The sequence below is a fragment of the Psammomys obesus genome, unplaced genomic scaffold (assembly GCF_907164565.1).
Source record: "Psammomys obesus unplaced genomic scaffold, mPsaObe1.curated_primary_1811, whole genome shotgun sequence".
NCBI lineage: Eukaryota > Metazoa > Chordata > Mammalia > Rodentia > Muridae > Psammomys > Psammomys obesus.
The window spans coordinates 21,315,930-21,326,724 of record NW_026585644.1 but is presented as its reverse complement, the minus strand read 5'-3'; positions in this window follow the sequence as shown (position 1 = coordinate 21,326,724).

Sequence of the window (10,795 nt, the reverse complement as noted above, 5' to 3'; positions counted from 1 at the left end):
AATAATAATAATAATAATAATAATAATAATAATAATAATAATAATAAAAGAAGCATCAGGAAAAAATGGTAATGAGAAGCATCTATTCTATGCCTAATTATATGGGTTTTCTCTATATCCACATCTTGAGTTCAACAGTAGCCCAGCTACTTCCAACAATATCTAAACAGTGATGATTTTCTTCTCATGGAAGATATAGATACAAAGAAATCCTAGCCTTCTCCCCCTAAATCCTCAAAATATCTATTCATTTGGTCAGTCTTTCTTATCTGTAACATGCAGTGTGTACAATCTGATAATTACCTACCCCCAGCTATGAGCACCTGTAAAGCACCTGTAACAAAATGCCTCCTATTTAACAATGCCAAAGTTGGATGGCTTAGAAAAGCTTGGCAACCCGTGAATCACATGCCACCCCCAAGATGCCCTGCCTCTTTGCCTGTGTTTTAGCAGACTATGAAAACTATGAAGCTAGATATACCTACCAAACTCTGCCACAGGTTCGCAATCCCTTGCAAGACAGCCTCTCGTCTCTCTCTGCTTACCTCTAACTATCCACCTACCCATCCCATGTCTGTCTACCTTAGAAATAAGCATCTCTTGACAACCCAGAATCTACCTCATACTAAGCTCTGAAAACTGTTCAGATTGCCCCTATTTCTCTAGTGTTTTGCCCTCTAGACAAGTCCTGCCCAATGTTGGACTCGCATAACTCCCTACCCATCCTCACCCACTCCAGTTGTGAATTCATTTTGATACTAACCCTGAAGTTATGGTAAAGATGGAGATGTGTTAAAAGCTGTGCAACAAGTTTGAATGTTGGACAATTTCCTTAACTGTTTGGTAAAAGGAGCTGATTCCATGCAAGTTGAAGATTCCATTCGCTCTCTATCCTTCTCTCTCTCGTTGGTGTGGTGTGTGTGTGTGTGTGTGTGTGTGTGTGTGTGTGTGTGTGTGTGTGTAAGCACAGGTAATGAGCAGAGGAGAAGAAAAATAGGATAACAGGGAATCAGGAAGGAAAAAGGGGAGAAAAGCGAGAAAACAGGCTGGCAGGCACTGAAACTCAACCACTGCTTTACCACTTGCTCAAGCCAGTGAAGAAGGAAAAACTGCTGAATGAGGTCATTCATTATCCTCCCTCTGCACTTCAAACAAATGCTAATTGTTGGTTTAGCTAACAAGTTGTGCCTTAATTACAGGCCATTAGGCACCATTAATAAAGAAAACCAATTCCACAAGAATCTGAGTCTCCTTCTCAGATTCTTATTCCCTGGAAAGGGAATCTACATGGATTGAAGTCTCGTCCTACGGATCCTCTAACAACTGAACAGTGCTCATCTGTAGATGCTAGGCTTTGCCATGATCTTCTGAGAAGAGCCTCCTGTATCTATTCCCTGCCCTTGTGCCTAGACTTACTGACTCAAAAAGGTGTGGGCACCTACCCCAAGTGGCCTGTTTATCTGTGTCTCCATTGTAGCATCTAAGATGTCTGCACGGGGCATGTCTCCTCCCCTGTTCCTCCTCTTCCTTCTCTTCTTCTTACTCTTGCCTCTTTTTTTTTTCTCATGGCTCTGCAGATTTCTTTTCCATCACCGCATCACTCTCTGGAGCCTCCTTGGGTCTCTCAGAGTCCTTGGAGCTCTGCAGCGGATGTCAGCAGCTACCGCCATCTTTGTTTTCCCCTCTCCTCACTCTTCATGCTCAAGGCCTTCCGTATGCAAGATAAAGGCTCTATTACTGAGCTGTGCCCCAGTCTTCATGATTGCTTTGGTCTATTGAAATGATGGTAATAATTATTACTTCTCTCATAAGTTGAATCCCTAACATATTCTTCTACTCACTTCTATTATCTAAATTGATCTTAGTAATATGCTATCATTAATAATAGTGGCCTGCTTTGATGATGAGGCTGAGGGAAGCTCACTAACTTGGTGGAGGTTACACATGAAGCTGGAAAGGACAGAGTCATGATTGACATCTGATGGAAGGGGAGGAGGACCTCCCCTATCATGGGACTGGGGGTGGGGCATAGGAAAAGAAGAGGGAGGGTGGGATTGAGAGGGGATGGGGGAGGGGGCTACAGCTGGGATACAAAGTGAACAAACTGTAACTAATAAAAAAAATGAAAAAAAAAAGATTGGCGTCTGAAACTTAAACTCATTCGGGGGCGGGGAGGAAGAAACACTAAGTTTAAAAGAAGCGGTGAGCTCTCTGTGCATTGATACTGCAAGTTACTGTTTGCTGGCAGTGCTTGTTTGAATGTTACTTTTTTATTTCTCAGGATGAACGGTAGTGACTCAGTAGCTGCTGTTTTGTTACTGCTGAGTGATGTGTCAATCACACTGGCTCAGAATGAAAGGCCTGGCAGTCTTCAGTGTTGATGAGGACATGGTGCACCTGGAACTCTCAGATTTCGCTGGTGGAAGTACAAGTTGGCACATGTGCTCTGGAAAAGTGTTTGGCAGATTTTACAAAATTAAAAACCCACCTGTCATATAAACTAGGAATTCTACTTGTAAGTTTTATTTAAGAAAAAAAAAAAACGAAATCATGTGTTCACACAGAAGATTTCTGCATGAATACACCTTAACTAATAATAATCAAAACCTGGTGGAGAGTTCGAATGTGAAATGTTTCCCGTAGACTCACATGTCTGAACACCTCCTAACAGATGGTGGCGCTGTTTGGGAAGGTTTTGTAACTTGTAGGGGATGGAGTGGCGCTTTATAGGAGGAAGTAGGTCACTATGGCTTGGCCTTGAGGCTTTTTAGCTCTGCCCCGCATCTTGTTCACCCTCAGATTCCTGAACACTGATGTAATTTGACCAGCCAGCCTCTTGTTTCACTGTTGCATCTTCCCCCTAGGGTGGACTGTATCCTTCTGGAACTGTGAGTCAAAATAAACCCTTTTGTCCTGTGAGTTGTTTTTGTCACGTTATTTTATCACAGCAACAAGAAAGGAACTAAAGCAGATGGAAACAACCCGCATGTCTATTAACAGGTGAGTGGTAGAAAAGAAAGCTATGGAATGTTCATATAGAATGTTTCCATTTTCAAGTGGTTTTATTTGAATGTATGTGTTTGTGTATGTGTCGTTATGGGCACAGAAGAAGACATCAAATCCCTGGAGCTGCAGTTACGGGCATCTGTGATCCATCTCACGTAGGTATTAGGAACTGAACTCAGGTCCTCTGCAAGGACAGCATACATTCCAGCACACATAACTGGGCATCTCTGTAGCCACATACAATGTAATGTCAACATGACATTGAGGACTGAATTAAACAGTGTGTTACTCTTGTTTGTTGTCATTATGGGGAAAAGGTGGAGATAACTTAGGGGAGAGGGTATATTTTAGAATAGGGGTGATAGTCTCTGCAAGCACCATTCAGACACAGACGTTGATTTTACTAATTTTCTGTGAATCATTTTATCTCTGTGATTTAATGAAAAACTATGAGAATGTGTAGCAGTTAAAAACTACAATCCCAGGACCTGGACTCCATGATTATCAAAAGCTAGAGATCTGATATGCTGTAACCCACCCCCCAACTGCTGTTTCCACTTGAGGCACCAGTTCTGCCTCAGCTACAACCTGAGACACCTGAGCCCTACCCTTCAAGGCACCCACCCCTGAGAGGCCTGCCTTCTGAGACGCCCACCCCAGCGTGGCTGCTTCCAAAACAGCAGCACTCATTTTCCTGGACCTCTCTCGTTATCGTGAAGAGTATTCCAGACAACAGAGACAGGCAGATCCAATCACAGGTCCAAGTTCAAGTAAAAAACAAGTAAGGCTATGGACACCCAGATCTCTGAAGACCGATGTAAGAACACAATCCACACAAATTAGGACATAATTGCTCCATCAGAAACCTTAAAAAAAAAAAAAAACAACAGTGGATATTATAATACAGCTGACATACAGGAAAATGAGCTTATATTTATGATTATGCAGTTATTAGAGGCATACAAATAAGAAACAAATAAATGACTGGTAGAACTCTCCCCTCTAGACCTTCAGACTTGGCTCAGGCTGATACAGCTTTCACATTCCTCTTAAGAAGGTCATGTTATAAGGAGTGCTATGTTTTACTCCCTTAACCCAGAACAATGTACTACATATAGCTGGGAGAGTTGGTACAAATAGGGAGTGATTCAAATGCCCAGATGGGTGTCTGGGAAAATCACATATTAATAAAAGTCCAGACCACGATCATTTCATGGCCACAGAAGTTCACAGAGCTACTTCGTGTCTCTTCTAGCACCAAGGACTCGCTTCCTGAAGTCTCCAGAGCTATCTCCAGTGAGGGCTTAATGTGGATGGGACATGCATGGATAATGAAAAGGCATGTCTTACACAAGAAGCTGGACCTTTACAAAATTCTGCAAGATGCCTACAGTGTTATCTCTTTCTCTCTCTCTCTCTCTCTCCCTCTCCCTCCATCTCTCCCCCTCCTTCTCTCTCTCCCTCTTCTGGATTTTGGAGAAGGAAGGCATCTGGAAAAGAAGAATGATCAGAACATCTACCCATACTGTAGAGAAAGTAATCTAAATAGCAGATAGAAAAATGAAAAATGCTCCAGGGCTAAACCGTACTCACAGTATAATGGCCTGGAGGCCTGACAGATAGCATAACATTAGAGATTCCCTCTGACACAGCTGGATTGTGTGGCTTTGCTTTTCAGCACTTACATGACCTTGGCAAGTCACCAACCTTTGTGAGCATCTGGGGAAGAGAAATTGTAGTGACTTCCACAGGAGGTTGTTCAAGTTAAAGATGAGCTAATGCCCATCACAGATGGTTCTCTCTCCCGGGCTAAACACCATCACTGCGCTGTGACTTGTCTTGTTGCTGCAACTGAATGTACAACAAGAGCAAACAAGGAAAGGATGGGTATGATTGGACTCATTGGTTTAAGGGGACACTCCACCTGGAGGGGAAGGCACAGCAGTGAGAGGAGGAGGTGCTTAGGTAACATTGCATCTGCAGGAAGCAGAGAGATAAACTGTTCTCAACTCATGTTCTCCTTTGTTCCTTTGTATTTAGTCTAGGATCTAAGCCCCTGGGCTACTGTGGTCCACATTCAAGGTAGGTCTTTCCTCTCCAGCTAAGCCTCTGTGGAAACCCCTCATTGCTGAGATGTCCAGAGGTGCATCTTCTGGGTGGTTTTAAGTCTAGACAAGGTGACAGGGCATATTAACCATCAGTTTATCCTTGTTTTTCCAGCCTCTTTCTCCCACCTGCATTTAGGTGCACCATGTCTTCTATTCATCCTTGCCAAGGATGAGCCCAATCACTATCTCCCCCACAAGTTAAGGAAAGAAGGAACTGAGATTAGTGATCCATTCTACAAAAAAGCTCTCCCTGGGGCTTTGGCACTGAAAGCTCCACCTTTTAAAGAAGCAGAGTCACACTTGTACCTCAGTTCTTGGCAATTCAGATTCTTTCACATTCAAAGCTCCTTGCTGTACCTCTATATTTATCCCCTGAGTTGAAAAACCTCACAGATTGAATTATGCCACATCAGTTCCCTGATTCCTGTGACCTTCATGATCCAAATGTCAGACAATTCACGTGAACTTCGTTGTGAGCTTCACAACGCAGTGAAGAAAAAAAACACCATTCCCTATGCTCCTCTGAACAAATCCTATGTGTTCTGCCTTCCTAGGTCCTTTGTATATGTGGTCCTGATTGCTAGTAGGAAGTTATTTGGTGTGACACAGACAGGTCTTGATAACTGAGCAATTGCTACCTTACCACTCTCCATTCTGGATGCCAGCATTCACAGCCTCTCGGCTTCTGGTTAGAGACATGTTTTCCTATACTAAATGAGACTTAGTTTTCCCCACTGTCGTTTCCATGATGTGTCCATTTTCCAGTGAAAGTTCGCAGACTGTCTAGAGGCAAAGTGAGCATAGTGTAGAAACACTGACAGATTAGCAACAAAATGTCCAGAACAAGAGACTTGCCACACAAGATCAGGGTCCAGAATAGCAGGAAAATCTAAAAGTTTGGTATTCTTTGGCACAAAATTTTAAAGCCTCCCCTCTCACTTCTTCAATTTGCCAGGTTTGAAGAACAACATGAGGCATGGCATCAGTTCTGAACACTCATATCAATGTGAAATCCCTGAAACAAAGAAGATTAGCTTCAGGTGGACGGAGGTGTCAATATTGACAGTTGTTGCTGCTGCAGTAGAAATTATTTTTCTGAATATTGTATCTACAACAAATGTGAATTAACTGGATGAACATATTAGATGCCTTAATTAAACACTCAACATTCTCAGTTAAGGAGGGTGTCACCTGGACAATTTATATGTTTCCAGGTGTTTCTGGCATTTGGCATTCATAACACTGTGAGATTAGCTTGCCATTCCTATCATTATTGTGTGATCTGGAAACCACCACGGTGCTCACAACTACTTGATAGATACATGGTACTATTGACTATTCACAGGCAAGGAAACTAAAGCTTAGGAAAAGGCGGTAAAAGTTCAAGGGTAGCTGAGCTGGAGCTCTGACCCAGTCCTTTGTCACAGCAGTCTAGTCTCAAACACCCCAGAAAAGGTGAGCTTCAGGATAACCCACTGACTTGTCAGTGCTCAAGAATTCAGTGATGGAATAGACATCCATCCAGCTATTGGAATAGATAAACTAGACATCTATTCCATCCATCTCTGGAATAACGTGGAAGCAATGGAAGAAATGGAACCCCCTCTAGTAGACAAAGAACTATAGGCTGCTAAGGAAAGCAGATAACAGGAGAAATAGTTCGCCCCAGAGAAGAACCTACCAGGTGGTTACCCAATACCAAATGGTCAGCCCTGAAAACAGATACATACAGCTAACGCTAAAATAAGCTGAACAGTTTGTATTTATATATTCATATATATTATATATGTATATATATGTAATAATATATAATATATATGTAATGTATACATATATACATGTATACATACATATATGTATACATTACATATATATATATGGAACAAGAACAACTAAAGAAAAACAGGCCATGATTTCGAGAGGGGAAAGAGTACACGTGAGAGATCGGAGGGAGTAAAAAGAAGGAAGGAGTTTCAGATACATGACTGGACCCTGAATATGGAAACCTGGAAGTGTGTAGCAAAAAGCTCTCTCGTACTTGATTTTCCCTAACAACAGCTCTGGCTGCTGGAGTCCCAGGGAGCACTGATCCCAGCAGGCAAAGCAAATTCCAAATTGTCTTTCTAACAATGGGTGTGGGCTGAAGGCTGGTTAAATTCATTCCCTTTGATGCCTTGGTAATGGGCTTTGGTTCAATTTCTCTGATAGGACAGAAGTCTTTGAAGCTCCTTTGTGTGGAATTTAATGAGCCTGATTGTCATCTTCCAGAAGAGAGTGCGGAGCGTCTGTGCACTCGAGGTGGATGGAATCACTCATCGATCTTGATGTCACACCAGGCAAGCAGTCAGAGAAGCAGAGCAGGATGTGAAATCAATCTAACTATCTATTTATAGAGCAGGCAGTGCCTTTGTCATGGTGATCTGACCAGAGGAGGAATGGCAACATCTGCAGCATATGACTCCCACAAATTAAAACCCATGTCCTGGCAGCACAGAAAAGGAAATTCATTTCTTATCCCAAAATACCGTATAAATGCAGACTTCCCTTCTCTGTGTCTGTCTCAGCTATAATCGCAATCTCTTGCTTGCTTCTGTCCCCCATTATGCATGCCCTCCTCTCACTCTTGACTGTTTTGTATTCACTAAGCACTTACTTGCTCCATTCCGAGTTAGATATTGTATAAAATGCCATGAGGAATTTAGAGAGGGTGGGTGACATGAGGATTCTACCTTGAGCCATTGGATTAATCAGCACAAAACTCAACATTGAAACACTTATTGTCCAGCTACTTCCATGTCTTCTTTCTTTTGTAGCATCTGCGTGGTTGTAAGCCTAAACCTCCTTGCTGGCAAAAAGGAAACAATGATGTCTTTGGAGCTTCTTAGGCACAAGCTTGAAAACATGGATGAAAGCCTAGCTAAATATTCCAGAACCAGAGTCCTAAGCCTTGAGATTTGTAAAATGAGTAACACCCACCATACATGTTTGGATATGAAAGAATCTTCCCGGAAGTGCCATGCATTGTGGAACCGAGTCCCCAGTTGGTGGCCCTGTTTTTGGAGGTCTGAGGACCCTTAGGAGGTAATGACTTGACTGGAGGAAGGCCCCTGGGACAAACCCTCAGACTGCCCTGCTCCTGGCTGGCCCCTTCCTGCCCTTCCCTACCCTTCTGATCTGCCAGAAGTAACTCTTCTGCTAAACACTCACAAGTGCTGGGAATATGGATTTGACCCTCTGAAACTGTGAGACAAGCTCTTCCTCTCTTCAGGTGTTCCATGGGTATCCTGGCCACTGCTGTGCAAATGTAACAAGAATGGCATTCCATGAGATTGATCCAATAATTATATAAAAATGTATATGCATGTTACAATAGGCAGGAGCTAGGTTAATAAAGACCCTCACCCAAGACTTCAAAAAATGTGCTTAGTAATACAAGGTATAGTCATCCATTTTATATATACAAAGCACTATATAAAGCCAGCCGGCTTCCTTCCCCCCTCCCCCACTTCCTTCATTTTCAACTTGTAAATCTTTGCATTGCCATCAGGATATAAGAAAAATATGAGGAAGTCATTCTGTCAGAATTGTATAATATACAGAAGGAAATGAAAACCACTATAAATTATAGCAATAAAGCAAACTAAGGAAACATTTTTCCTTAACTTTCATTATTTAAAAAATAACTTCCTGTTTAAAACAAAAATTACAGTGATATATTATATACACACAAAGGTAAATACACATAGCAGCGCTGCAAAAAACAGGGGAGATGAATTAAACACAGTGTGTTCATATTCGTGCAGGAGGGGCTGAGGAGATGGCCCAGCTGTTAAGAGCACGTTCTGCTCTTGCAGGTGACCTGAATTTAGTCCTCAACACCTACATCAGGGTGGCCCACAATTGCCTATAATTACAATTCCAGAAAGCTCGAATGTCCATCATCCTCTTCTGGACTCCATGAAGAATACACCCATGTGTGTATAACCTGTCACTATACATACATACATACATACATACATACATACATACATACATACATATATACATATATACATACATACAAACATGTAATTTAACATTGATTTTAAAATCTTTAAAAATAAAAATAATAAAAAATGTGTCATACATGGAATGGTACTGTACTATTCAAAGCCATATGGTAGTAGGTTTAAGAGTTATATACTTAAAATAACACATAAGGGCCAAGACAAGCATGGAGACAAAATAGAATTTAAAATAAATTTCAAAGGCAGATGGAAAAAGAGGGCTGAAGGAACAACAAAAGGAACTATAAACATGTAGTAGGGTGATAGATTTCCATCCAACTATGCCAATAATGATATTAAATGGAAATGGCCTACATACCCAATTACATAGCAATCTAAATACAGATTCCTGTATTAATCTTGACCACACACACCAGCACATACCCACACATAGATACACAATAAACAACTCCTCGCTTTCACTGGAGCTTGGCAAGCTCTCCGTTCAGGGTTCCAGCCTGTGTGAGGCTCCTCCAAGCAGTGGTTATGGTAGGGTAGTCTAGGATACACTAGTGGGGAAGGGATTCCAGAGAGCCATAGGGTACACAGCTGCCTAAGCAAGTCTCTTCAAAAGTATCTCAGCCGAGGACCAGAATCTCCAAGACACCAGTATCTTTGGTCAAGCAATTGTCTCATTCTAAATGTAACTTTGCTTTAATAATTAATTCATTCCTGATAAGTGTTTAATCAGTTTAACATGCCTCCCTTACATTCTGTGAGCATCACTTTCAACAAAGCCTGGATGGTTGTCTGGGATACTCAGAACTCGTGCTTACTTTGTGCAGCAGCTTACGCCTTGTACCCCACATGCCCTGCTCCTTCTATTTGCCCAGTGCACCATTAAAACAGCCCTCACACTAGCATCTCCTCTTGCTTCTGAGAACAACTGAGAGATGCTCATTGGCTTCTCCATCTGTCACCATGTTAACAGTAAAGCTCGGGATATGGACCTGACTTGAACTCTATCAAAGCTAGAGCTAGGAACTGTGATTTCTTACAAATGACAGTCTGCCATGGGTATGTGCTATAGGTCAGGAAATGAAAGGCTATACACACACCCCACATCTCTAAACTTGAGTAGGAGAGCTGGCCCCACCCCTAACCAGGGTAGGTAGAAGAAACACTGGCCCCTATGGCATATGTATGGGAGAGCTGCTTGTCCCCCACCTCGGCAGCTGCCCTCTAGAGAGAGCTGTCCCCACACCTCACCTGGGCACTGCAGGAGAGCTGGCCCTGGTAGAGTGAGCTCAGAGAACTGTCAGGCTGACCAATTCAGCTGCCACCCAGGCCCAGATCCAGGGCTTTGAGTTGGCCCAAACCAATGTCTATCTAATCTATGAACTGCTGGAGTGTATGAAGGGGGCTGGTCCTACAGATCCAAAGCTGCAAAGTCTCCATGACACAGAGCAACAACAGGATATCCAAGAGCAGCCCCAGTGAAGAGCCAGGATTGATGGGGTAGCAGAAGTCAGAGGCCCTGAACCAGACCAATGACTCATGGCAAAGAACATTTGCAAATAAAGATGTTCAGACAAAAAGGGTATACCATGGGGTACCCTGTGACAAACTGCAGCTTCCATGATGAGAATTTTTTTCTTTTTTCTTTTTTGTTTATTTTGCTTTCTTTTGGGGGCA